This window comes from Phasianus colchicus, chromosome 2 (genome assembly GCF_987193195.1).
Source record: "Phasianus colchicus chromosome 2, bPhaCol1.hap1.1, whole genome shotgun sequence".
Lineage (NCBI taxonomy): Eukaryota > Metazoa > Chordata > Aves > Galliformes > Phasianidae > Phasianus > Phasianus colchicus.
This window is the reverse complement of record NC_143437.1, coordinates 33,544,082-33,570,904: the sequence shown is the minus strand read 5'-3', so window position 1 is coordinate 33,570,904 and position 26,823 is coordinate 33,544,082. Positions and strand designations below refer to the sequence as shown.

Here is a 26,823-nt window from a genome sequence, read left to right as displayed (position 1 = left end):
GCTGAAGGACTTCCTCCTCCACACAGAGATTTCCTTTTCCTACTTGCAGTGATTTCTAAGATGCGTGTGGTAGGATGCTGAAGTAAGCTTTGGGGAAGAATTCCTATCTGGCAGATTTTAAACACAGAATGCCTTGATGTCTTTTGTTTGGTTCTGAATTTACAGTGCTCTGAGAAGAATTTTCTTCTGGCTACCTCTGTGGGAGGTGGCACTGGAGCCTTCCAGCTCCCTGACTGTTGCATGAAGCCATGACTCACGAAATTCAAGTGCTTCCCCTCTAATTCTCTCTTCACAAGGCCCTCAGCGGGCTTGCCACAGTGCCAGGGCTATGCAGGCCTGGGGCTACAAACAATGGTGAGACAATGTGATGACCACAGCCTTCTGCGCTGGCCAGCGGACACCGGGAGCTTCTGGTCTGAGCACCTGAGCTACCCTAAACTCTGCTTTGTGTGGTTTTACACCACTTTGATGAGGATTATGTTGACGTGGCTGCCCATGTCAGAAGGGAAAAAAAAAAGATTTGAAATTTGCCCCTTTTCACTCATTGCTACTGGAGATATTTGAAGCATGGCACCATTGCCCCACTGTGTGCCAGTGGGGTGCGGGTACCTAACCCCTCGAGGTGCTCTGGAAAATCCCAGACAATTATGAAATCAAGTGGTGCTCGGCTGTCAGCACACATTCCAGCAAAGGCTGTATGTCTCTCATTTGCAGGCTCCAGACTGTCTCTAACCATTTGTGCCTCTCTTTTCAGCATGGGAACAGTGCTGCTTCAGGGAGTAACGGCACATTTCTGGGCCATTATAAAATAAGACCCTTGCTGGTCTGAAGATGCCCTGGCTAGCAACATGAGGACAACAGATCCCACTGAAGATAGTTTCATAGTCTGGGTGTCAAAATACCTCTCAAGGACTAGGCTTCCTGCACAAGCTTTTGCTATATTACTTGGTTTGCATTTCACCACTCCTTTTTTTTCCAATCCTTTGCAGCAAGCTATTTTTCATAACCATTGAGCCAGCAGGAACCTACCCTGCTTCAACTTTATGGGAGTTTTGACAATTGAAATGCACCCCATCATGTGTTTCAAAGCAAATCTCAACAATTCTCCATCTATCCCCTTGCTGCGAATTGCCCAGACATCTGATCCAAATTATGGCTTCAGCTGGCAACAACAGGGATTTACTCAACGCAAATCAATTGCTCCAAACAGTTTATTTAATCTGTGCAATACTTTTCAATGGAAGTTTGAAGCTCAGATTGGTGAGAACTCTTTGTTATCACTTACTTCCAACTAAAGACTATGATTTTCTCCACTGTTTTCAAAAGAAATGGGAAATTAATTTCCTTAAAATTTCTTTATTTAATGGGAATGTATCAATCCCGATGCAAAATTTAAAGTGGAATTGCTTAACCTAAAATTGGGATATTTCAGCATAAACCTCAATTTCTTTTCAGTTGTCTCTTTTAGTTTCTCTTTTATTGTTACACTGCAAAATTTATCATGCCAGATGTGCCATTAAAAGGTTATTTCCATAACATAGAATCACAGAATTGTAGGGGTTGGAAGGGACCTCTGGAGATCACCTGGTCCTACCTGCTGCTTAAACATTCCCTTCAGCTGGCTGCACAGGAAAATGTCCAGGGAGGTTTTGACTATCTCCAGAGGAGACTCCACAGCCTCTCTGGGCAGCCTGTTCCAGTGCTCCATCACTCTCACAGTAAAATTTTTTCTCATGTTCAGTTGGAGCTTCCTGTGTTCCATTTTGTACCCATTGCCCCTTGTCCTGTCACTGGGTGTATCTTTTGGTATCTTTTTGTCTTTTCCTCTGAATTTGTATTCTAGGTTTTCTTTGTTTAAATTTTGACTTTTCATCCAAAGTTAGAATGAAAACGAGATTCAAAATGCAAAAGTTTATCTTGGGACAGGAATTTCTCTAGTTCTGAATTTGATCACAAATCTGTCTGGATGATCTCATTAGTTGATCTTGTATTACTCATTGGATTCCAAAAGATTGATTGCAGAGCATTTCCACCTCCAGATATACTGCTTTCCTCTCAGGCTCTGTGAATCTGGACTAGGACACATCTTTCAGTGAGAGTCCATGAGGCTCAGATGGAGTGCTGTTATAGTTCATCTCTGGTTGCAACTCTGGTGTGCCTTCTCCCAGTCTTTCCTTAGGATGTGAAATTCCATATGCAGGCTCTCTCAGGTAGCACAGTAGTCACAGAGTGCCCTTGCCTAGCTGCCCTTCCTGGGGATCCACCTGTGCATGGGCGCTCACAGCTCATCACTTATTTCCTCCAGCATAACAGAGTAAAAATGTATGCAAGGCATATACATCAAAGAGCACCTTTGCCACTTAAATATCCTCAAAAAATTATACACAAATTATCCTGAGCTCTGATGTACCCACAGCAGGTCCCATATATGTCTGTAAGCCTTATTTTTCAGGCTGGCTAGAGCTTCCCTTGACCTGTACTTTATCACAGCCCCTCTGGGGCACCTGCTTAGAGAAACGCATTTTTCTGACCCTTGTATATCCATTGTTTACCCAGCCAGATGGAAATGTCCAGTCTTTGTTTGTGGTCAGAGAGATTCTGCAGCGGTTCCCCTTTCCATATCACTTCAGGCTGGGCTTTAAAGTCAGTTGAAGCTGATATCTCTGGACCGGGCAACTTGTGATGGTTCTTCAGTACGATCAAGACTTTTTTTTCTGATCAAGACTTTTTCTGAAATTCCTTTCAATATCCTTTGTCTGAATAAGTTGAAAACTTTGTTCAAGAAACAGAGGTAGTGCAATATGGATTTCAAACTCAGACGTGATGCAAGGATGCTGCTCAGATGGAGATTTGGCTTGGAGGCTGGCCAGATGCAGATGGTGCATGCTACTCGCTCAGCATGCATCCCAGCCTCCAATAGGATAATTCCTTGTTTTCTAGGATCTCCTTGTTGTGGGAAGCCAGACAAATTCTTTGAGAAAATCACCCTTTAGCCAACTAGCTATTATTACTAAACAATCTTTCTAACCTTTTCCATGACAATTTCCTTGGGCACAGGGCTGACAGAAGTGATTTAAAAGCCAAATTTTTACATAACAACCCAATCTCAAATCTTCACCCGTCTGACCTTGAGGATAGCTGAGAAATTGTCACCCTTCCACTGTAAGACTTTGTGCCTCCTCCCTCCTTAAGTCCAAACATCTGCTGTTCTTCTCATGTTAATTAAAGTTTGTTTTTGCTTTTATCTCTTCTGGAAAGCTTTGGATATTGGTCACCTGAATTCATTTTACTGGAGTAGATGGGTCTGATAAGATTTGATGTTTGCTTTGAATCATTCACTATTACTACTGGAGAAGCAGACAGAATTTCGCTTAACTCTTACTCTGCTGTTACTACACCTTGTCTGGCCCTCATGTTCTGATCACCTTATCTTTTTAAAGATATCGCGATTAAGAATATCAAATGAGCTTCTATTTTTGGAGGCAGATCCGACTTAAATATATATATATATTTAATGAGGAGAAAGAATGGGTAGACTGCTTCAAAAATAAGCAAAACAAAATAATTTTATTAAAAATTATACTCCCAATGTATGACTTCTTCTAATGGAAAATGTTTTGTCCTTTTTTAAAATAAAGAAATATGAAGCATGCACTGTACTAGCACTGCAGTGATTTATCTGTTTCTCTTATGAGAGCTTATGTCTTTCTGTAAAAATTTCCTCATATTCATTCCTTGATAGTATATGTTATCTGCACACTTTTAAAACATTTTTTCTTTTTTCTTCTTCTTTTTCTTCCCCCCCCCTCCTTCCCCCAATTAAAATGAGGTTTTGGAATCATTCTGAAAGAGAAAAACTTTTTCCTTGGGGAAGCCCTAACATTGCAAGGTCCTGTTGTAAGAGATAATTCTTTTACACAATTGACACCTGTGCATTGATTTTTTCTCAGCATTATCATGGCTTCAAACTTTAAAAAACCTCAAAGATGAGGCATTATCAGATTAGAGCTCAGGATCTTGTGGGTGATGGATCCCCTGGTCTCACTTTGGAGTGTGGAAGCAATGAAGTGAATGATGTATCTTCAGCTCAATCAGCTGTGGGTTGATTTCCACCCTGCTATCAGCCACACATAGATGTCTTGGACAAGCATTTGCCCACCTGCAGCATGCTTTGCCTTGGCACTGCTGTAGGTGACACAGTTGTCTTCTCAGATGCTCTGTGTGGTGGCAAGAGCAAATATATGTATGTTTGACTGTCCTGCATCACTTTTTTTGTTGGCATTACGGTGTCTCAGTAGTTTGTCATGAGTTTCCTGAGAAAAGTTCACATCCTGCCCAAATGTGTTTTGTGGCAGGGAACAACCATAACAATACCTTGTTAAGTCTGGTGAAAGCAATACCATCAGATGCATCTCATTAGTTTTCCTCATAGATGTAGCCTAAGGAGGAGATTTGATCCAGCTGCCATAAAGCTAAACAGAGCTGTGCAGGGGGTCTGAGAGAGCCATCTGTTTCCAGAAGGAGCAACATCAGCGCTGATGTTTCTTAGCTCTTTGCCCGCTCCAACTGAGAATGTCTTATGAGGTTAGAGAAGCCAGGAAGTGCAGGTCCCTGCCAGGGAGGCAGGTCCCTATGCATAAACGTCTACTGCCATTTTACCCAGAGGATCTGGGCCCGGTTCTCTGCTCCTCAGTTCAGAAAAGACAGGCATCTTCCAGATGGTCCTAGCGATGTCTGCTTCAGCAGGGGGTTGCAGGGCTTAACTTGGGAACAGGGGGTCAAGGGTGCTTTGGTTACAACATGCCCGGAGGAAGACAAGCTCAGCCGGTTGGTTGGATGGATCTGAAAATAGAACAGAGGTGAGACTTGCTTCTGGATTTTACCTTGTTTTTGTTGTCTGATGGATGTGTCCTGGGACATATCTCTGTACCTAGGGCCTGACAACTGGAAGTGATACAAACTGAAGAGAATGACAGCTGCTGTGCATGTTGAGCCAATGGTGATGCTGGGGTAGTGCCTATTGACAGTTTTGGTAGTTAGTCTGAGCCTTGCTGGTTGGCTCCTTTTAGTTTCTGTAAAAGTATCACTCTTGAGAGCAATTCAATGTGCGGGTCTCTGCATGTACGCCTCATCAGAGAGACTCATCTTTTTTATAGTGCAAGTGCCAAGTGGAGATAGATTTATGTTTTGTGCCATAGATGCACTTGAGTAAAGACAATTGAACTAATGTTTTAATGAGTAGGGAAGAGATGTTTTACTTAAGTGTGGTGTAGAACTTCCAGCTCTGGCTTGATTTGATTACTGTTCAGGAAGTGGTTCCAGGTTGTTTATTGGTGTTTTGAGTTCCTCTTTTGAACACTATAATATTTAATTAATGTTTGTGCTTCTTTTATATAGATAATTTGTTCTCTTGGCAAATTCTTTAGTGGCTGATTCTTTATTCTGGAGGAGTGATTTGAAACACTCTTAGCTAGAAGTTAAACAGGAGACATTTGGAACTTCATCCTTTCTGCTAAGTGATTTAGTCTTGGCTCATGGTTGGTGACATTTCCACCCTGAGGAAAATATAATTCACCGAGTTTTAGTATCACTCTCTTTGTGGTCCATTGAGCAAGTTTTAATGCAGGGATAGATAATTTATTGTCTGTCTTTATTGACTCTAACAGAGCTGTAGATAAGAGTTGTAACTAGTACTTGATAGGTTGTATTTCTTTCAAACCTTTTCTTCCCTTAACTTTCTAAGATTCAGCATACACAATACACATACTTTTGGTACTGTTGGGATTTCTCCTGAATAGATGTATTTGCTTTGCAATATAGCTTTTCCTCTGTTTAAGCAGTGCTGGGAAGTATGAAAGTGAATATTCACGTTCTGTAAGCACACAGCCCTGGATCTTTGCCACAGTGTGGAATTCTGGGATCCAGAGGGCTAACAAGAGATGTAACCTTAAACACTACCAAGAGTACAGAATAGCAAAGAATAATCTGATAGGAGCTGTGGGATGACAAAGTTTGGGGTAAGCTTGCTTGGCTCCTGGCACCCCCAAATGTCTGCACCAGGTCCTTTCTGCCTCACTCTGGGCTTGAATGTGGGGCACAGAAGGCAAACGGCAGTGTCAAGACCCTTATGGGACTGGCTTTTCCTGGACCTACATTTTGCAGAATATGTATCCACTTGTGGCTCATCAGATCTCATCAAGATTCTTGCAGCATCTCAGCTATGGATCTGCAAGGACTGGACAGGATTTGATTCTCTTGACATTGCCCACTGACCCAAGCAGTCGTATTCCCAGGATGTCACTCAACATTAGTGGTTTGTCGCTTGAGTTTCACAAGATCTGTTGGCCTCTTTCTCAGGCCATCTGAGAGAGACCTGGGGAAAAGTCTTGCCACTCAGTGATTACCAGGCCTCTGTCCTGAGGCTTATGGCGAGAAAGAGGAACCTCTGGGGAATGAAGCAATGAAGGATTTTGTCCCTTCTCTGGCTGTTATAGTTAGGCGAAGAGTTTGGCAAATAGACTGCAAAGTACATGTGGTTTGGCTATGAGTCCTCATCATTCCTCCTTTGTTCTCAGTTGGGTTTTCTCTCTGAAATATGTGGCTTTGGCCTAAAACACATGTGGTTCTTCCACTAGGTTGATTTCTGTTGATGGGAGGTGCATTGTGGTTGTGAACTGAGTGATCTTTGGTCTCTTTTCTAGGTGCTTTTGGAGTAAAGGCTGCATTTGTCTCCTTTGTTGTATTATTGTATAATACTTAGGAAATGAAACAGGGCTTGGCCTTGTCAATCCCAATAACTCATTATTAAAGCCTATTTTAACTGAGTCTTGGCTAAGAATATTGTGAAATTGCTTTTCTGGCCTTTTCATTTTGCTCATTTTAGGCTGCATGTAAGAAAAAGTTTCATTTTCCAGAGAGTGATAACGGGATCGTTTCTCACAAGTGTGCTGTCTCCATCATTCCTGATGACACCATCTTCCTGAGCAGACTTTTTCAGTTCAGGCAAATTAGAAATTGTTCAGATACTTAAAAGTTTTCAAATGGACCGAAACTGATAAACTTCAGCATGAGATACTGAAGATCTGGTAGAAGTGACCTCATGACAATGCAATCACTGCAAGAATGCAGTTGGCAAAAAAGGTGATCTGAAGATGAGAAAATGGAAAATGTAATAGGTAATTTTAAAAAGCATAGCATGAAGATGGGAAATTATCAAATGACTGAAGGAAATTGTCCTTGAAAAAAAAAAATCCTGATGGAAATTGTTGAACAAGTTGCAAGTATTTGCCAAACAAAGAAGAGTGTCAGCTTAGATTTGCCAACCATAAATAATGTTAAACTAGTTTGCTGTCCTTCTGCGAAAGAAATAGGTCATGTGGAAGTGGAAAAAGCAGGAGTTTCCTCACACTGAGTTTCTATCCAAATCTTACTTAGATCTGTCTCATTTGATACTCTCAATAAAAGTTAGGGAAGCATGAGCTGGATGAGTCACTTTCAGACTTTTCTGATGTAGATTCATGAGAAAGCTCAGGGTCCTCCAGAAACCCCTTTAAGGTAGCCCTTGCTGAAGACTAAAGGCAGTAATTTCAAATCACTGGTTTACACAGCCTACCAAGGATCAGTACAGAACCTGCACACCAGCCCTCAAGGAAGCCACTAGTGGTCCAGTGTTAAATAGAGGCGGTCACGTTGGAATCTCTTCTATATTTGCTATGTTATTAGCTAATGAATGTAAAGTACACGGCTCTCCAGAGCCACAGATCACAGCTGACAATAAAAAGGTATGAAGCTTTCCCCAAAAAACAATCTGAGAGGACTAAGACACTAACTTAAGCTGAACTCTATCAACAGTGCTGTTCTGCTGGAAGTAGAGCAAATACTGTTCTTGTAATAGCAAGATTATAGATTGTAAGACATAAGAAATGACCATTCCACTCTACACAGTGCTTGGTAATAGTTCAGCTGGAATATTGCCTGTGCTGCTCTGGCTTATCTCTCTGTAGCTGGCAAAAGCCCAGTGAAGAGTAACATGAATGATTAGTGATCTAGAAAATGCAATTCCTGAAGAGAGATCGAATGAACTGGATTCTCTGGCCAAAGGAAAAGAAGACTGAAGAATTCAGGAAGTTCCTTTGTGTCCTGAAATATATGAAGGAAAGAAATAAGCTGCTTCAAAATGAGAAGGATAATAAATAATAAGAATGAGTTACTGCAAAGAATATTTGAGATAAACATTAAGAAACATATTGCAATACTGGGGGTTATAAAGTGGAGCCTGTGGGCTACCCAGTGCTGCAGGTCTTCGAAGCAAAGGTGCAAGAGCACCTTAGGGTGAGGGATTGACTGGTCTCAGATGCCCTTTACAGCCTTTCTTTATAGGAGCCTGTGAAGTTGTCCAGATTAAATGTTAAGAAGAAATTCTGCCAGAGGGTTTCAGCCAGCAAATGTAGCCAGCTGTCTGCAGCTTAAGAGGCAGGATAATTTACAACAGGCAGTTCTTCATAGTACTGCTTTATGGTATTACAAGTGAGTTTGTATTTTATTTTACTTGATAATGACATAGATGGAACTATTTATAATTCTGGGTTGTATCTGCTATTTGTTTTGTACCTGGGTTATATCTCAGTTGTATTCTGAACTTTTTATGACTTTGTGCATTTTTGCTTCTAGCAATCTACTTCTACATCATCATGTGTCTTGAAATTCTTGTCTGAAATCAGATGGGCATGGTCCATCTGAACAGCTTTTATTCTAAACAGATGTTGTTGCCCCACTGCTCATGCACTTCTAATCCTAAACGTTCATGGGCCCGTGCCAACTTCATGAAGTTCAACAAGGCCAAGTACAAGGTCCTACATCTGGGTCAGGGCAATCCCAAACATAGATAAATGTTGGGAAGAGGATGGCTTGAGAGCAGACTTGAGAAGGATTTGGGACTGTCAGTTGATAAAAGATTCAGCATAAGCTGGCAGTGTGCTCTTGCAGCCTAGAAGGCCAACCATATCCTGGTTTTCAAGAGAAGTGTGACCAGCAGGTTGAGGGAGGTGATTCTGCTCCTCTACTGTGCTCTTGTAAGAGCTTACCTGGAGTACTGCATCTAGTTCTGGGGCTCGTAACACAAGAAGGACGTGGAGCTGTTGGATCAGGTCCAGAGGAGGGCCATCAAGAAGATCAGAGGGCAGGCTGAGAAAGGTGGAGCTCTTCAGCCTGGAGAAGAGAAGGCTCTGAGGAGACCTTATAGTGGCCTTCCAGTACCTGAAGGGGGCCTACAGGAAAGCCCAGGAGGGACTTTTTATGAGGGCATATGGTGACAGGTTCACAGAATCACAGAATGGCCAGGGTTGGAAGGGACCTCAAGGATCATGAATCTCCAACCCCCCTGCCACAGCAGGGCCACCAACCTCCTCATTTAATGCTAGACCAGGCTGCCCAGGGCCCCATCCAATCTGGCCCTGAACACGTCCAGGGACGGGGCATCCACAACCTCTCTGGGCAGCCTGTTCCAGCACCTCACCACTGTCTCTGTAAATAACTTCTCCCTGACATCCAACCTAAATCTCCCCTCCCTCAACTTAAAACCATTTCCCCTTGTCCTGCTGTTATCAACCCTTTCAAAGAGCTGATTCCCCTCCTGTTTGTAGGCTCCCTTTAGGTACTGAAATGCTGCAATGAGGTCACCCCGCAGCCTTCTTTTCTCCAGGCTGAACAAGCCCAGCTCCCTCAGCCTGTCCTCACAGGGAAGGTGCTCCAGTCTCCTGATCATCTTCATGGCCCTCCTCTGGACCCTCTCCAACAGCTCCCTGTCTTTCTTGTACTGGGGGCTCCACACTTGGATGCAGTACTCCAGATGGGGTCTCACAAGAGCAGAGTAGAGGGGAACAATCACCTCCCTGTCCCTGCTGGCCACCCCTCTTTTGATGGAGCCCAGGATACCATTTGCCTTCCTAGCCGCAAGGGCGCACTGCTGGCTCATATTAAGTTTTTCATCTATCAAGACCCCCTGGGATGCACGCCATCCGGCCCCATAGACTTGTACACATTCAGTCTCATGAGGCGGTCTGGGACCTGCTCTGTCCTCACAGCGGGGGGGATTTGCCACCCCTGTCCCCACCCAGAGGTGTAGGGATGCAGGGCTCAGGGATGTGAGAAGTATTGGAATCCTGGCTGCCAGTGAAGAGCGAGGCAAAGAACTCATTCAGTACCTCAGCCTTCTCTTCGTCCATTGAAGCCAGTCCTCCTTTTACATTTACCAAAGGAGGTACACTCGCTTTGGCCTGTCTATTCTGGCCAATGTACCTGTAGAAAGTCTTCCTATTGTTTTTCACATCCCTCGCCAAGTTCAGTTCTGCCTGCGCTTGGCTTTCCTGATCCCACATCTGCAAATGCAGACGGCATCCCTGTATTCCTCCCAGGTGACACACCCTTGTTTCCAGAGCTTGTACGCACCTTTCTTCACCCTCAGCATGCCCAGCAGGTCCTTACTGAGCCAACAGTCAATTGAACAGCTTACAGTTCACTCTCCCAAAGTTCAGGGTCCTGACGCCACTCTTCACCAGGCCCACATCCCTCGAGATCATGAACTCGACCAGAGTGTGGTCACTGCAACCCAGGCAGCCTCCAACCTTAACACCTTTAATGATTTCCTCTGCACTGGAGGTCCAGCAGGTCCAGCAATGCTTCACCTCTGGTTGGTCTGTCCAACACCTGGACCAGAAAGTTATCATCAACACATTCCAGGAGCCTCCTAGACTTCTTGCAACTCGCTGTGTGGTCTTTCCAAGAGATATCCAGATGGTTGAAGTCCCCCATCAGGACAACAGCCCGTGAGCACGAAGCCTCCCGCATCTGAAGCAAGAAAGCCTCGTCAACAGTCTCCCCTTGATCAGGTGGCCTATAGTATACTCCTATCACCAGCTGGCCTTTGTTAGACCCATCCCTAATTCTAACCCACAGGCTCTCAACCTGATCCTGACTTTCTCAGAAGAAGCTCCTCACAGTCTATCCACTCTTTGACATAGAGGGCAACTCCCCCACCCTTCCTACCTAGCCTATCTCTTCTAAAGAGCCGATAGCCCTCAATGGTGGTATTCCAGTTACGGGAATCATCCCACCATGTTTCCGTGATAGCAATAAGGTCATAACTTTATAAGCACATCATGGTTTCCAACTCGTCCTGCTTATTTCCCAGGCTGCGTGCATTGGTATAAAAGTACTTCAGCTGGGCTTTCCATCTCACCGCCTTTATAGAGGATCTAGGTTCCCCTAGAACAGAAGCATTCCCAACACCCCCTGCCCCAGTCCTTTGTACTCTTTGTACTTCACTTGTCATCGCCCATCAGGTTCAGTACGAACCCTTGAATGACCTGCTCAACCCCAGTGGCCCTGATTTTGCTCCCTTCCCCCTTCATACCTAGTTTAAAGACCTGTCAATGAGTCCTCCTAGTTCCTCAGCTAAGATTCTCCTTCCCCTCAGAGACAGGCTCTGAGGCATCCATTTGCTGCCAAATGATGATGAGTGCAAATGGCTTTAAACTGGAAGAGGGTAGATTTAGACTAGATAATAGGAAGAAATTCTTTACCGTGAGGGTGATGAGATACCATGAGGTTGCCCAGAGAGGTTGTGGATGCCCCCTCCCTGGAGGTGTTCTCAAGGCCAGGCTGGGTGGGGCTTTGAGCAGCCTGGTCTAGAGAGAGGTGTCCATGCCTGTAGCAGGGGTTTGGAACTAGATGATCTCAAAGGTCCCTTCCAACCCAATTCATTCTGTGATTCTATGCTGAAGAGCCTGGGTCCCAGCACTGATTTCTGAGGGATTCTATTAATCTTACAACCATAGAAATGTAGGATAGTTTGGGTTGGAAGAGATACCAAAGCTCACCTATTTCCAGCCCACTGCCGTGGGCAGGAGTGCCACCCACCAGCTCAGCTGCCCAGGGCCCAATACAACCCAGCTTTGAACACTCCAGGGATGGGGCACCATCTGGGTGGCAGTGCCAGGCCCTCACCTCCTGCTGAATAGAGAATTCCTTCATAATGTCTGAACTAAATCTGTTCCCTTTCTTTAAGATTTAAATCATCCCCTCTTTGCTATCACTACACTCCCTGATGAAGAGCCTCTCCCTGTTTTTATTCCCCTTTAGATACTGGAAAATCACTATAATATCTCCCTAGATGTCTCCTCTCTGTTGACAAAACTTTGTTTTCTATTACTCAACCAGTTATTAATACATAAAATGGTCTTCCTTTTAGCCCCATGCAATTGAATTCTTTTACAAAAACTTCAAAGCAACAGCATGGCTTTACTCTGCACAGTGTTTGTCTGTGTGACTGCATCTATTCTGTGCCATGTCCCTAAGTGGAAGTCAGGATTGCTGATCTGTTTCCTGATTTAAAAATTAGTATTGCATCTGTCATCTTTCAATTCTGTGTCACCACAGCTGAGATATTACATATGGGTAGATTATATGTCACATTAGTAGTTTAAAGACTTTATATTTGGGTTCCAGGTCTATTCATAGCTCCTGTGTGAATACCTGGGACTTAATTTAATACTTTATGACCCCTTGTGTGAGCACTACTCAGATAAATAGCCCCCTCACGAGAGGTACACACTGCTCAGGAGAGAACAGGGAATGCTGCTTTGCTGTGGGTTCCCTGAGGTGAGGGCTGTGGGCTGTCACCAGGGATGTCCCACTCCTGTGGCAGGACACAGAACCTAGTCCAGACCTCACTGTGCTGCATGCAGCCCTGGGAACCATAAGCCCTGGGAGCAGTGCCAAGCAGAGCCCCAGTCACACATAGTCCTGGCTCAGCTGCATTTTGGGTCTGACTGGGGCTGGAGTTTAGGCTCCCCAGTGCCGTGGGGCTGCTTCCTTTAGCCTGCCACTCTGAGCCGGGAATGGCCAGCAGCAACCAGGGCAGACTTGTGGGAAGAGCTCAGCACCTGGCTGGGAGCAGCCTTCTGCTGTTCTCGGGGAAAGGTTTAGTCTCTGCAGCTGGCAATTTTATTGCAAAGGGGAGGGGATAGGAAACATCACACTTCTTACTGACTGTGCCAAAAGCACTTAAGAACAACTTCAGAGAAGGTCATGACCCCCCCCAAACGCCATGCTTAGAGAGTACAACATCCCCTTGTAAGGGAGTTAAACCAGACTGATGGCAAGGGGGAGAGAAATCTTCTCCGACCTGTTATTCAGGACTCCTCGGTAACAGTTCGGAGGCTAGTTCAATGTGACTTGGAGCTGACCATGGCTGAGCTTATGTCCGAGCCACAGAGCTGGGTTCTGCAGCTGAAAGCTTGAGTTATCACAGCATACAACACAGTCCTTCCAATTAAACAGCACAGGCACAGCATATGGCAGGGTATGAGACCTACTTGCCTGCCTTAGGTATTCCTTGAGGAGGAATGAGCTTCACATGCCAGAAAATTGATTGTTTTCTCAGTTTTTGAGTCATGAATGTGTAAGTCCAAAACCATTTCTATCTTTAGGAAAGGAAGAAGGCACTTGGTTTTTATAAACTTTCCTTTTTTAATTCAACTGATCCATGATCAGACTACCTCTATCACGTCACTTTCTTTACATGAAGAAAGAAGCGGGGGGGAAGAGAAAACCATCTTTCCCACTCTTTTTATGCTAAGGAGCAGGAGGAATGAGTGGACTATGTATGGAGGGCTCTGCCAGCAGTGCTGTGTTCCTGTTGCTCTCTCATGTCTGTACACAAGGCCTCAGCGTATCAAGTCTTACAATGCTTAAAGATAGTACAAAAATCCTGCTGTCGTGGGAAAACCACTATTTCTATGAAGTGCAGTCTACACTCCACCTGAGACAGCTCCTGCCCAAGGGGAAAACACAGGGCATCATCTCCTGTACCTGTAGATATAACTGCACATTGCTCTGTACAGTGGCTCTAAAGGCTTTGGAGGGCTTCAAGTGCAGGAATGAACTGAGCTTGAAAATACTTGTGTATTGACCCTGTACTGCCAGCTTGGCAGTGCATGCTGCCCTGGGCATTCATCTCTTTCCATAGACAGGGACAACATAGGTAGCACCAGGTGCTGCAGCACAAATCCTGACAAATGCCTGCAGGTCAGATGCAGCCACATCTGGGACAAATAGACCTCAGTGTTGTAATTTCTAAAATGTGCCCATGATGAAGTACATGCTCACTGAGCAAGCCAATACAGATCTTGGGCCAGACCAGTCATATTCACAGCACTGCCAACTACACAGCCAAAAATTTCAAATCAGGCTCTCTCTTTGTATGAATGAACTGGGCTTACGGCAATGGGATTAAGAAAATACCAGTGACTTTTTGCCTTGCTTGAACCCTATAATCAAAACCAAGTAACTATTTCCAGCTTCTCTCTAGCATCTGACATCTAGAAACTGAATTATTGCTTTTATTCAAGCCTGAGGTTGCCTTCCGTCCCCTGGGTTGTGGATGCCAGGGCTCTCAGAGTCCCTCCAGTACTACAATAATTGCAGAACTACTCAGCCCCACAGAGCATACCTGCAGCAGAAGGGCAATTCTGCTTTCGGATTTTGTTCTTGTTAGCTACAGGATGAACTTCCCTTCTCTGACAGCCAGTCTGGGAAACCTCATGCCACCCCATGGATGGGTTCAGCACAGCTACCTCAGTGGAGATGAAGCACCCACAGTTCTTCTGTAAGGATCACAGATGAAGGCACAACAAAGGCTGTGAGCACGCAACCAATGCCTGTAACATACGCTCACTTATGAAGCAACAGGGCCTTGTTTCCACCAGGTTTGTACTGGAGCAGCTTTATTCCACAACAGCAGCTTGCTGCATCTGCTGTAAAGCACAAAGAGGACAGGTGGGAGGATGTGTGACTCAGAAAGCTGTCAAGGGCCTGGTCTGTGTTCCTTGAATTATTTTCCCTTTGCATCCGAAGGCTTAAAGAGCAACGTTCAAGTAGACCTGTACTCCATGCCCTGAGTGCACTCACTCATCCCTCGGCTGCACAGCCAGGCCTCTTCTTTCAGTGTCTGATGTGGGTTTGAACATCCTCCAGCCAAGAAAGGCTCAAAACCCTTGTGTCTCATTTCCTGAGCATGTGTTCAAACCACTCATTCAAAATTCAGGCATTACCCACAGCGCCTGCTTTATATTTATGCTTTTAAAGGATAAAATGAGTGTTGTTTTGTCCTGAAAATACAAAGTGTTACCACTGGTCCTCAAGGTAGGACACCGTGCTTAAGTGCTAAAGTTCTAGAGAAGCGTGCCAGATCTTTCCCAAACATCCACTGCCCAGAGAAGCTTCACATGGGACTCAGTGACCCCAGCTGGTACCTTACACTGGTAAGAAACAGCCATACAACATTTAAAAGGAAGTAAAATGAGTGAGTTTAAATATAAATATTGCTTCTGCTGTCAGATGTTTCTTGATTAAAATACCACCAGAAAATACATTTAATAAAATTATACATTTTAATAGAATCTTATTGCATAGGTTTCTATTATCTAAGACATTTTCTTAGAGATCTAAAAGGCTAACCTCACTGGAAAGTCTCCGAAAAGAAACCAGTTTCGTAATGCAAAGCTCTCTTGTCCCAGGATTTACTTTTAGTACAGTGTTTTTGTAGAAGATTTACCACTGCTGAGAAAACCTTGTGCATTGTCACTCTAAATTTAGAACTGCATGCTGCAGGAATACTGAATAGTCTGTTCTGATCTTCAGGACAAAATAATATTTTTACTTCAGCACGAAACAGTGCTCAATCTTCATCCCTTTGTGGTTTCAGATAAGGCAATCTGGCCCACAGCAGACAGAAAAAACCTTTTCTGAACTGACATGGAACAATGTTTTCTTATTCCAGCATAAATTTAAAAACCATGTTTCTTTTCTGGTTGAGTATTTTATGGTTCCAAAAGAGAAAAAGATAACAGATAAATGTTTATTTTGTCATCGCCAAGGAGTTGCTTAGTGTTGTCCTTAACTCTCCAAGCATGACACCACATCCAAATAACATTTCAGTTTATCTGAGTGGTGAAGAAGCCCAGACACCTACCCCTAAACCCAAGGGGATCCATCTTATCATCACATAGGTCACAACGGGAACGGGATCCCACACCGGCACTCTGCTTGGCTTCCCCCTGTTGCCAATGCCCTGACACACCAAGCTGCAAATGCTTCAGACCCTTGCATCAGGCTGGATGAGCACAGAACTGCTCACTTGATGTGGACTCCAGTGATAGTGGGCAACACCACCCTTTGGGAGCTGTGCTGGGAGCCCCCTGCCAACGGTGCCAGGCACCAAGGCCAAAGGGATGTCCTCCATCAGCATGAGCCCAGATGCCCTGATCCTGAAGACACTCAAGGTCAGACTGGGTCCAGCTGTAGGTGCCCCTGTTCATTGCAGGGCAGTTGGACTGGATGACCTTTAAGGGTCCCTTCTACCTCTATTTTATGGTTCTCTGTGAAACTGCCCACAAGGGATGCTGTGCTTCATGAATGTTTTTTCTCTCTTTTTTTTTTTTTTTTTTTGTTTCCCTAAGAAATATCTCCTGAGTATGGAAGGAGAAAAATGGCTTGTGCCATCGTCTCTGTCTGCAAACTCTCTTCTGCCTCTTGGCACTGGAATTTATTGGTGGTGTTTTGGCACCATTGTGCACTCTGGCTGAGAAGATTAGTTGTTTTAGTTGTTTCTAATTAATACCGAATTTTAAATAAGTTTTCCATATAAATTAGACTCTTACACACTTCAGTATTGCCAGATGGATGGAGCCATCTGTCAGAGATTAACACTCACTAAAGGCCCACTTAGTATTAGAAAAAAAAAACAACAATTCTGTAGAGTTCCAATAAAATTTTTGCTTTGTACATGGGTTGAACAATTGCATGCAAAACTGTTCTTGTTTTCAAAGATCAGCATTTATGATTGCTTGTATAATACTTTGCTGAACTCGAAAAAAGAGATGGTTGCATGATTAACCAATTTTTACAGCACAGAGACATTTCTGAGGGCCACTAGTCTGTGATGACACTGTAAATTCTGCAAAAAACTTTGGAAAGAAAGAGATTGTGCGGCTCACATATATGGGTAAGTGGTAAGCAAATCAGGGATCATTGCAGGAAAGGTTTAAGCCCAAAATCATAGAATGGCATAGATTTGAAGGGACCTCATAGCCCACCCAGCCCCACACCCCTGTGGGCAGGGCTGTCACCACCAGCTCAGGCTGCCCAGGGCCCCATCCAACCCGATCTTGTGTGCCCCTAAGGATGGGGCACCCACAGTTTCTCTTTGCTCAGAGCCAGGACCTCTGAGTAAAAAATTTCTTCCTAACATCTTTTTGTTTGAAGCCATTCCCCCTTATCCTGTCACTATCAGACTGTGAAAAAGCTGGTCCCCCTCCTGCTTATAATGTCCCTTCAAATACTGGAAGGCCACAGTGCGGTCTTCCTGGCTAAATAAGCCCAATTCTCTCAGCTTGTCTTCATAGGGGAGGTGCTCCAACCCTCTGATTTTTCTGACTCTCCTCTGAATCTGCTCCAACAGCTCCACATCATTCTTGTGCTGGAGTTGAAGACCTGGATGTGGTACTCCAGGTGGGGCCTTACAAGGGCAGAGTACAGGGGGAAGGTCTTTTCCTTTAACTTCGTAAGACAGCCCTAGATAATATCAGCAATGCAGAGCTTGCTCTACTTTTGTTTTTCCCGTTTCTGTTGATGTCAATGTCAGCTAGGATGGTGATTAACATGATTGTTTTTTTTCTGTTTCCACTGAAAAGGGCAGGTGTGGTCAGATAGGTGACAGAACAGCCACCATTTTCAGGCTGCTAAAAAAAAAAAAAAAGAAAAACGTTAGCTGAATTTATCTTAAGGGACCATCTAGATAAATTAAACATTTTCAAACTGGTTGTGCTCAATGCAAAATTCACCATATGCATTTCTACCACTGACAGAAGCTAGCTCAGGCTGAGAATTTGGGAGCCGTGACCAAGGTCACAGCACTGACCAGATGCAGGCATAGTGCCTCGCTGCATAAAGGGGGCTTGAACAGGCAAGACAACCGGAGATCACTTGGCTTCGCTTCAGTGACCAGAAAAACACTGTAAGAACAAACCAGATGACACAAAAGATGCCAAGCAGATGAGTGATGGCAAACACAGATTAATGAGGAACAAATACGAAACCCACTTCAGGTTTCTCCTATAAGAGGGTAAAAGTGGAAGTTGTCCTATGTGAGCAACAGATGTGCTCTGGCTGCAGAACAGCTCAGTTTCCTCCATGGTGTGCCTGCCAGGGCAGTTGGCTGAGTCAGGTGATCAACCCTGTCAGATATGTCCAGAGTTGGTCATGGAATCATTAGGGCTCCATGGCTGAGAGCATGGAATACAGTTATTGAGTTTGCAGGTGACTGGGGCAGGAGGTCTGCTGGCATGCAGGAGAAAGCTGAGGCATTCAAAATAGTCTTGCCAAAGTAGAGAAACTGGCTAAAAAGAGGAGGTAGTGGGAAAAGGACAACAGACTGTGCGAACCTGGCATGAGCTTCTGGATGAAAAAACACTTGACAAAGGAACAACTAGCTACATAGCTTTCCTGGGGAGTGTAGGTGTTAGTGCAAGTCACAGCACCTTATTGTTGCGGGGAGGGCGAGCATCGCACCAACTTGTACCACACAGCAGCAAAGTGTAAGAGAAGACGTGATGCTCCCCCCCATGGCACCAGTCTGGCCTCAACAGAAGCATCTCCTCTCTCAGGTGCTGTGCTTCAAGGAGCTAAGTACCTCTGCCTCTGTTTTTAAGGATAAGGAAACTGAGGCACTGCCTGGCAAACGCCGGGTGTTCAGCCATGTGCAGAGGCTGTGAGGAAGACCAGTACACTCCTCTCCACTCTATATACCCACCGTCAGGGGTGGGGGAACAGATGCCCAGCTAAAATCCACTCTGATAAAATCAAGATTAGGCTCTGCTTTGTGTCTCTGCTATGTTGCTCAGGGAAATTGTTAGAAAAATATTTTGTTTCATTTATATAACAGTTTAGAAACATCTTAATCTCTTTCATGAAGTGTACATGTAACAGATACCTGAAGATTTCATTACACCTCATTTATCAATTAAATGGACGCACAGCCCCCCCTCTCCAAGGGAGTCTTTTCTCCGCTGTAAATTTCTTTTTAGAGTCACACTGCAGGAGGTGATGTATTTGCCTGCTATGCCAAGGGGAAGAAGGCAGTTAAAACAATAGACAATTATTCTGATCTGTAGATGAGAGAGCTGAAGAAGCTTCAACCTCCTTTGAAAAGTCCCAGGGGGCAGAGCCTGAGAGCTATTCCTAACCCACACATAAAAAGAATTGTGAAATCCCTTGGTGAAAAATCACCCATGGCAGTGACTGCACAACCACACAGCTGCACTGCACCATCAAGAGCACAGTCAGTAGATGCAAGGATGACATTATCCCACATCACACCTGGGCACAGCATTCACAATTGGATCCCCTATGTTCCAGAGGGACGCTGAAAAACTGAGGTGGTAAATGGGGCTGGAGACCTTGATGTATGAAGAAAGACTGAAGTAACTGCATCCAGTCAGCCTAAAGAAGCAAGAGCTCAGGCTGTTTCATCCAGTCTTCCAGTACTTGAAATGCGTGGGCAGAGACGATGAAGGCACTGTCTTCACAAGGCATGATGGAATGGTCAAGCTGTTTCACACCAAATTACATCTCTTTGTCCAAGAAAAAGCTCTCTATTATGAGACCAGCTGAAGACTTTGATATGTTGTCCAGAGATGTGGCAAAATTTCCTAGGACAGGAGTCTGTAGGGCTCAGCATGACAAAGATCAGGGTGGCCCAGCCACCTTGCTTTCAGCAGGCACTGGTGCAGCTCACTTACTCATCTTGGCCAAGCTGAGCTTTGCCCTGGTTTTCTCTCAGCAACCTCTGTTGTTACAGGGACACAGCTCTGATATAGCACCACATGTGCACAAGTCTCCCTGCTGCTCAAGGCACGTGCTTGACTTTCAGCAGCATGCATCTGGAAAGGGCTAGGTGTAGCATGATGTGCCACGGAGGTGGGCGCTCACCATCAGAAAGGGCAATTTGGCCATAGAAAGGGAGGATCCTGGATTTCAGAGTGCCTTCACTGGCCCAATGCTGTTCCAGCTGGAGTCAGTTGAAAAAAAAAAAAAAAAATGTGAACACGGCTTTTCTTTTTGTCTGTTCCAGTCCAAATTATTGGTATCTCACCTTCTGACTTCATTTTGAAGTTCTGCTTGTTTAAAATATGAGCTAGATCCAGCCTGAGATTTCTCTCTCAGATAAGATGAATTTAGCAGCTAAAAGAAACCCTAGTCATGGGAAAGCTCAAAGCTCATCTGTCAAGAAAATTAAACCTAGCAGTGCATTGTTGTTGTTGCTGTTGTTGTTTTTCCTGGCTCCTATTCCTATTTAACAAAATAATCTTGTAAAATCAACTGGCAGATCAGATAAATGAAATTCATGCCTGGGGTCAGTTGGCACAAACATTTGCCTCTGGACGCAACGGGAGTGCCTTTCCTTGATCCCAGCTCCATCCAGCTGCAGGAGCCATCAGTAGCACTGGCCCATGCCTTCGCTGCAACTCACAATGGCTGCATTGGGGTTTGATCCACCTCCTGTTGATGTCAGTGGGAGCTCAGTCAGATTCAGAGGTTCTTCTCAGAGTTTTGCAGAAGTTGGTACCCATGCAGAGATAGATGCTCACAGGCCCTGCCTGCACCACGTACCATAACCAGGCTTCAACAAGGATTTGTACCCAGCAAGATTCAGGACTTGGGCTCAGCCCACTGAAACCCCATCACATCTTTGCCACTGAATTCTGCAGAGATAAGATGGCATCCTTAACGCCTCATCCTCTAACTCCACTTACACCAGAGCTCACAGGAAGCCTTTCTTCACACTACACGTAGGACAAGGAGAAAGGCAGCCTTTAGTCAGAACTCCCTCCTAGTCCCTAATTGAAAAATAGCTTCCCTGAAGCACCAGACAAACCCAATAATCCATGCACGATTCGCCAGACACAAATGGGTTCACGTCCACAGACTGAGACAAAGCTGCACAATCACTGCAACTCTGAACAATTGCTTATAAGAAATTCGTAAGTAATAGATGCTGTTGCCATGCTTTTACTGTAGACTGTGACAGAGGTAATTCAGTAGGTGAAAATCTCCAACGTAATTTCTTTCCTCAATTTTTTTTTCCCCAAATACTGTAAATTGACACTTAAAAAATGAGCTTTTAGACTTAGCCACAAAATTCAGAACAAACTAGAAAATGAAACATTCTGATATTTTGCAAATAATAAACTTCTATGGACAAGCAAGGACCAGAAATATCACAAACCTCTACCAGAACATCCCCATCTCTCCACTGGCAGCTTGCTCTCCCTCGAGGCACACAGAAGCCCAAAGAAGCCCGACACTGACATCTAGCGTCAACCAGGCCACCCATCCCTCCTTCCAAAAACGAAATTTAATATAATTTATCACCTACTTTTTAAAACAGAGGTACTGAGGACCCAAGCCTCCCTTTGTGATCAGCATCAATCAGATCACTGACGAGCTCAATTGTAGGCCAACAATTATTACTGAAGGTTTTCAGCCTTCTGTTTTACATGCCTAAAGAACTCCATGTGGTTTCAAGTTTCTCATCCTTTTCGTACAAGTCCATAATAATAAATTTATACTTCTTTCTCTGCACGTTTATTTGCATTACTACTGTAAAAATCATAGGGATGTGAAAGCTGTCTGAGCCCCAGGGCCCAGCCCCATGCACAATCTGCTCTGGCTGCCACAAGGCCATTGGTCCTGATGGCTCCTCCCATTATGCACGGAGGAAGGTGGCCTGTGGGCCACAGGAGTGGAAATGGCGGGGGAGAGGTCACAGTGGCAGCAGCCACCTATGTTCTTCCACACAAGGATCATGGGGTGAAGGAAGGGAGCTCCAGCCCCCAGCAGTTTCAACAGACCTTAGGCAAAACTCCGCCTGCAGCAGAACAGGCTTTGTTTAAGCTGAAGGTCACACATCTCTTCTTGGAGCAATGGCAGGATTTCAAGACTTGCAGATCAGCAGACTTGCCTTTAAGCAGAGCAGGTCTGAGCCTGGACAGAGGAGCACCCATTTCCCTTGAGCAGCTCCAGCTACAGGCCTACAGAGCAGCCTACGCACCAGCCTTGCCCAGCATTCTGTGGGATGGCAACAGTTAGCCACCCCCCCCAGATAACTGCTTACATCCTTTATGTCTTATATAAATACATACTTAAATGAACACAATAATAGTCCTGAAATTTCCATAAAGTACATGTTTGTGTCTGTTGCAATACGTGCTTTCCACTTAATTAGAATTATTTTCTCACACAACCCCAGAACTTTGGACAGTGGAGATGGCTCAGAAACGCATGGGCCACACGTAGTGCATTGTTCCACTCTGCATCCCAAGTAACTCTCCTGACAGAGAAAACACAAGCACAAATCAGCACTGGGCACTAACCACATACATTTAATTCAGAACTACTTGAAAGCAGCACTCAGCTTTCAGCCCCATTGAGAACATTTCTCCCACTTCTGCATCACTTCTCCCTGAAAGTATCACAACACTGGTAAGCATCTTCCAGCTGTCCCCCTTACAGTTGCTGTCTTTGGCAGGATTGTCTCCTTGAGTTGTGATCGTGAAGGAAAGTATGCTTTTTGTTACTAGAATCACAGGACTTCAACAGCAACTCACCTCAGCTAAGCTTTGGGGCTCACAGTCTAAGCCTTTGTAATTACCTATGGAGACAAACGGAAAGCAATCAGGTCAGCAGTTGAATATCAGTCAACACATCCCAGGGCCTGCTTGGCCCCAGCATTCCCCTCTGTGCTGCAAGAGTTCAGCAGAAAAATATGATGAGCACTTTTAACCCAAGGAAGAGTACTGTTGTTCTCAGGTCTTGCGGAGCTCAGCCATTTTTCATTGATTTGAAATTCACTGCAGAAAAGTACTGATTTTAGGTTGGGAGAATTCCTCTTTTACCACAGTGTTTTATTCTCTTTTCTCATAGGTCTTTGCTATAAACAGTGAAGATACTGTACAAGTGAAGTCTGTAAGGTCGCTACTGGCTTTGTTCACAGCAGATTTCATGCTCCAGGTAACCCCGTATTGGGATTTGTTTGTTTAAACAGGAATTACATTATTTTCCTTCCATGAGCAATGAAAAACGCAGACAGAACTGCTCATTGGGAATATGTATTTATTACCTGTAGCAATAGAGATCACAGGGCTGAAACTATTATTTTTGTCTCTTAAACCCACCAAATGCAGCCGCCATCACCTCAGTGACATGGGGGCAGTGAGGAGTTTCCATTGCCATCTTCACACGAAGGCAGAGGCACCTTTACTTACCTGTAATCTGAAGGTATCAGTGTAGGACTGCCACCCTTGAGTTTCACCAACATGAGCATAACTTGACAAAAATGCCCCCAGAAAACTTCTGCCCTTTGAAGCAGCACATCAGCTCCCAGACCCGACTGTAAACCAGCTGATGGCACTAAAAAGGAAACAGCACTCATTTTCTTCCCATTGCTGGCACTAAAAAGGAAACAGCACTGATTTTCTTCCCATTGCTGGCTATTCTCTTCTTTCCCTGTCATTCTCAAAAAGATAAAAGTCTCAAAAAAAAAAAAAAAGCAAGCAAGTAAACTGATAGTCATCTCTCTAAATTTAGCTATATCATTACTATGGCATTTTCATTCCCAGGGTGTAACAGGAGAGGCATCATGAACCTTGCACTAGGGAGTGCTTAGACCGAACGGATACCCAGACATGCAAGGAAAAGGCAAATGCTAAGTTTGCAACTCATGCTGGAGTAAGATAACCTCAAACAACACCAGGAATCTGGAAATGCCAGGTACGTGCATGGACAAATTGTTTTCAGAATTGGATAAAATCAAGTAAGAGAAATAATCTTGAGAGAAGAAAAAGCTCCACAGTTAGTTAGAATGCAATTCATTTTGTATTACTGACAGACTACAGCCAGCTCATTCCTACACACCAGTTCCAAGCTATAAAGTTTTGCAACCACCTATTGAAGAGGCCACCTGGCTGTACTGTATGCCCAACCATAAAACATCCCACATATCTAAGGGACAGTAAACTGGATCCAGTGCTCCATCATGACGAGATCCTATCACAGGCCAGCCAAAGGCTCAACTTCAGCAAGTTTCCCACAGAAGTAGGGAAGGTCACTGTGCAAGGGACTTCAGACAAATTCTCCACAAGCATTCTATGAGTAGTTTGGGCAATTTCCGGCAGCAGATCACACACCAGGGGCACAGCTTCTCTTGATGCAGGAAAGAACATTTTTCTTCTGGCAGTAAGTGGAAAGAACACATTATGAAATGAGAAGAACCTTGCACCAACCACTGAAGATGTACCAAAGGACCATGTACCAAAGGACCAGGAGTCTGCATGTGCCAATATCAGACAGCAGCAGGCTCTTGCTGCCCTCGCTGCCCATCACACTTAACACAACACACTGTACATCTACACCAAAATGTAGGCTGGGGAAGAAGTACCGCTCCATTTCAGTGCCAACAATGTGGAGCTGAAGAATCAGAAAATAAGTAGACAATATTTTAAAAGACCTTCTAAAGACAATATTTTAAAAACAAGTCCATAAAACTCTACAGTAAACAGCATGAAAACAGAAAAAATGAGTATTTTGATCAACGCTTTCATGAATCAAATATATTTCTAGCCAAAATTTGAAATCATGAATCACTTCCCTGGATGTATTCATTGCACCAGAAGAGCGGTCAAATCCTGATAATCCTGTACAAAGAGAGGCCTCCATAGATATGACTAGGTGGTCTGTGGACACACACTATTGCATAAAGCAGATAATCTTTGTCTCAAAATGCTATGTTTAAAGTGGATTTGGGTGAAAACAACGTGTGCAGTAAAGCTAACAGCAGAAACCGCAGTCTTCAGGCAAGATCTTTTCAGCAGTTTGTTGTTATTTTTAGTTGCTTTTCCTTCTGACATTTTAAACAGACACACCAGGAAACTTGAGTGGCCAAGTCAGCTCCCTCCAACCCCACCAGAAGTCAGGCCCAAAAAACTGAGTTCTTTGAAATCAGATTGACACATTTGACTTCACAAATAGTTAATACTGAAAAAGATATAAATCTTTTTTCCAGTTAGAGCATACTTCACAGAGTTTAAATGCTTCTGAGTGGGTTTCTGAACTGTCAGTGCTGGTATTAGTAGGCAAAGAAAGTCCCATTTTAATTAGAAACTTTATTTTGAAATACATTACACAGTTTACATGTGAAGTGCTTTCACTGTAAGATACTTCAAAACATTGCACTGAGCAAAATGGCTGACCAGTTTCCTTGAAGCTCTTCCAGATATGTTTTATTAACAATATCTTACAGAACTAAGATGCAACTTAGGCATTTGTATTCAGAAGCTATTACTAGGTTTACCTTAGGGAGAAAGTACACGCTTAACTGTTCCAGTTAACTGTGTGCTTCAGTAATGATGTTAAGGATTTGGCATTAAGACTGAAAGAAACCTGAGTCCTAATTAAAACTCATATTCAATAAAGATTAAAAACAAAAAAACCTTCTGAAATTACTTTTTTAATAAGGCACAGTCAGACATGTATTTATAAAGACTGGCTACCAACTCAGTTTTACTTGCACAGCCTCCTTGCTGCTGTGTCAAAAGCAGTCTGAAAATTGTTTGACCTGTCTGCTGCTGAGAATTTTCAAGAACAAGGCAGAGCAATAAGGCAACTAAAAGAACAAAGCAAGGAAGTTCAGCATTTGTGATGGATTCTGAACATCTGCAAAGTAGTTCATTCTGTAAATGGAGCGTTCACCTGTTGTTATTAAAATGGTGGTCAACTGCCATAAGGAAAATAGAAGTGGTGCAAGCAAGGCATGTTTGCAAAAGGAATATTGCAAAGGTTATTTTTTGTTGCTGGCTGTGAGGTTTTTGTTCCCCCTCCCCCACTTCCAAAAACTCGGGACATTTGCTATGCTTTCAGGTGAAAACTACATGTGGCAATTCCCACAGCTTTCCAAGATAATCTAACTTGAATTCTTAATTTCCCCTCCATTACCCAGGAAAGCTGAACATAACAGGAGTTGGCTTGACAACAGGTCAAATATCAGTGAATGAAATCTCCATTTAGATAATGAGCCAGAACTGCCATTCTATTTTGCATTTCTTATTAGAACAAAAGGAAACCTTCAGGAATAATAACAACTCAAACAATTATATCATTGTTTCGGCAGAAAGTTCCAAGAACTCATAAGATATGTTGTTGTTTAAAGAACATGAAGGAACTCAACCCCCAGTGAAAGTACCAAAAAAAAAAAAGAGAGAAGGTTGCAGGACAGAGGAGAGAAACCTTACCTTCCCCTCCCAGTTAAATCCTTGAGGAATAATTGCTTGAGCATACCACTGTATGGCTTCTGTGGCCTATGAATGCTTCACAGATACTCTAAAAAAATATCATTTTAAGCTGCTTGTTTTCAGTTTAAGTCACCTAAAATAAAAAATACTGCATTCATTCCCCTACAATAATCAAACCAAGAAAAAAAAGCCATTAAAAGTATTTCTGATACAAATTTGTATCATATTAAAAGATATTTTATAATTCTGTAAAGCAATTAAAACACAAGTTTTTAAAAATTCTTTCACATAGCTGAACTCAGTGCAGGTTTAAGATAAAAAATCCATAAATGAAATAAGCATAACAACTGTTGAATATAAAATACATTCTAAAGTATTTTACAGAATGGCTGAATTTCAAGCAAAGAACTGAGGATAAAGG

The 26,823-nt window shown here is 43.7% G+C and overlaps 1 long non-coding RNA gene across 1 annotated transcript in view; it reads left to right on the top strand.

Moving 5' to 3' along the window:
- Window positions 1-26,823, top strand: part of LOC149918955 (uncharacterized) — a 47,386-nt gene that overhangs the window by 13,656 nt on the left and 6,907 nt on the right. The window contains exons 3-4 of the long non-coding RNA XR_016464161.1: window positions 23,041-23,127; window positions 23,736-23,886. This is a non-coding gene — a long non-coding RNA (uncharacterized LOC149918955). The remainder of the gene's footprint in view (window positions 1-23,040; window positions 23,128-23,735; window positions 23,887-26,823) is intronic.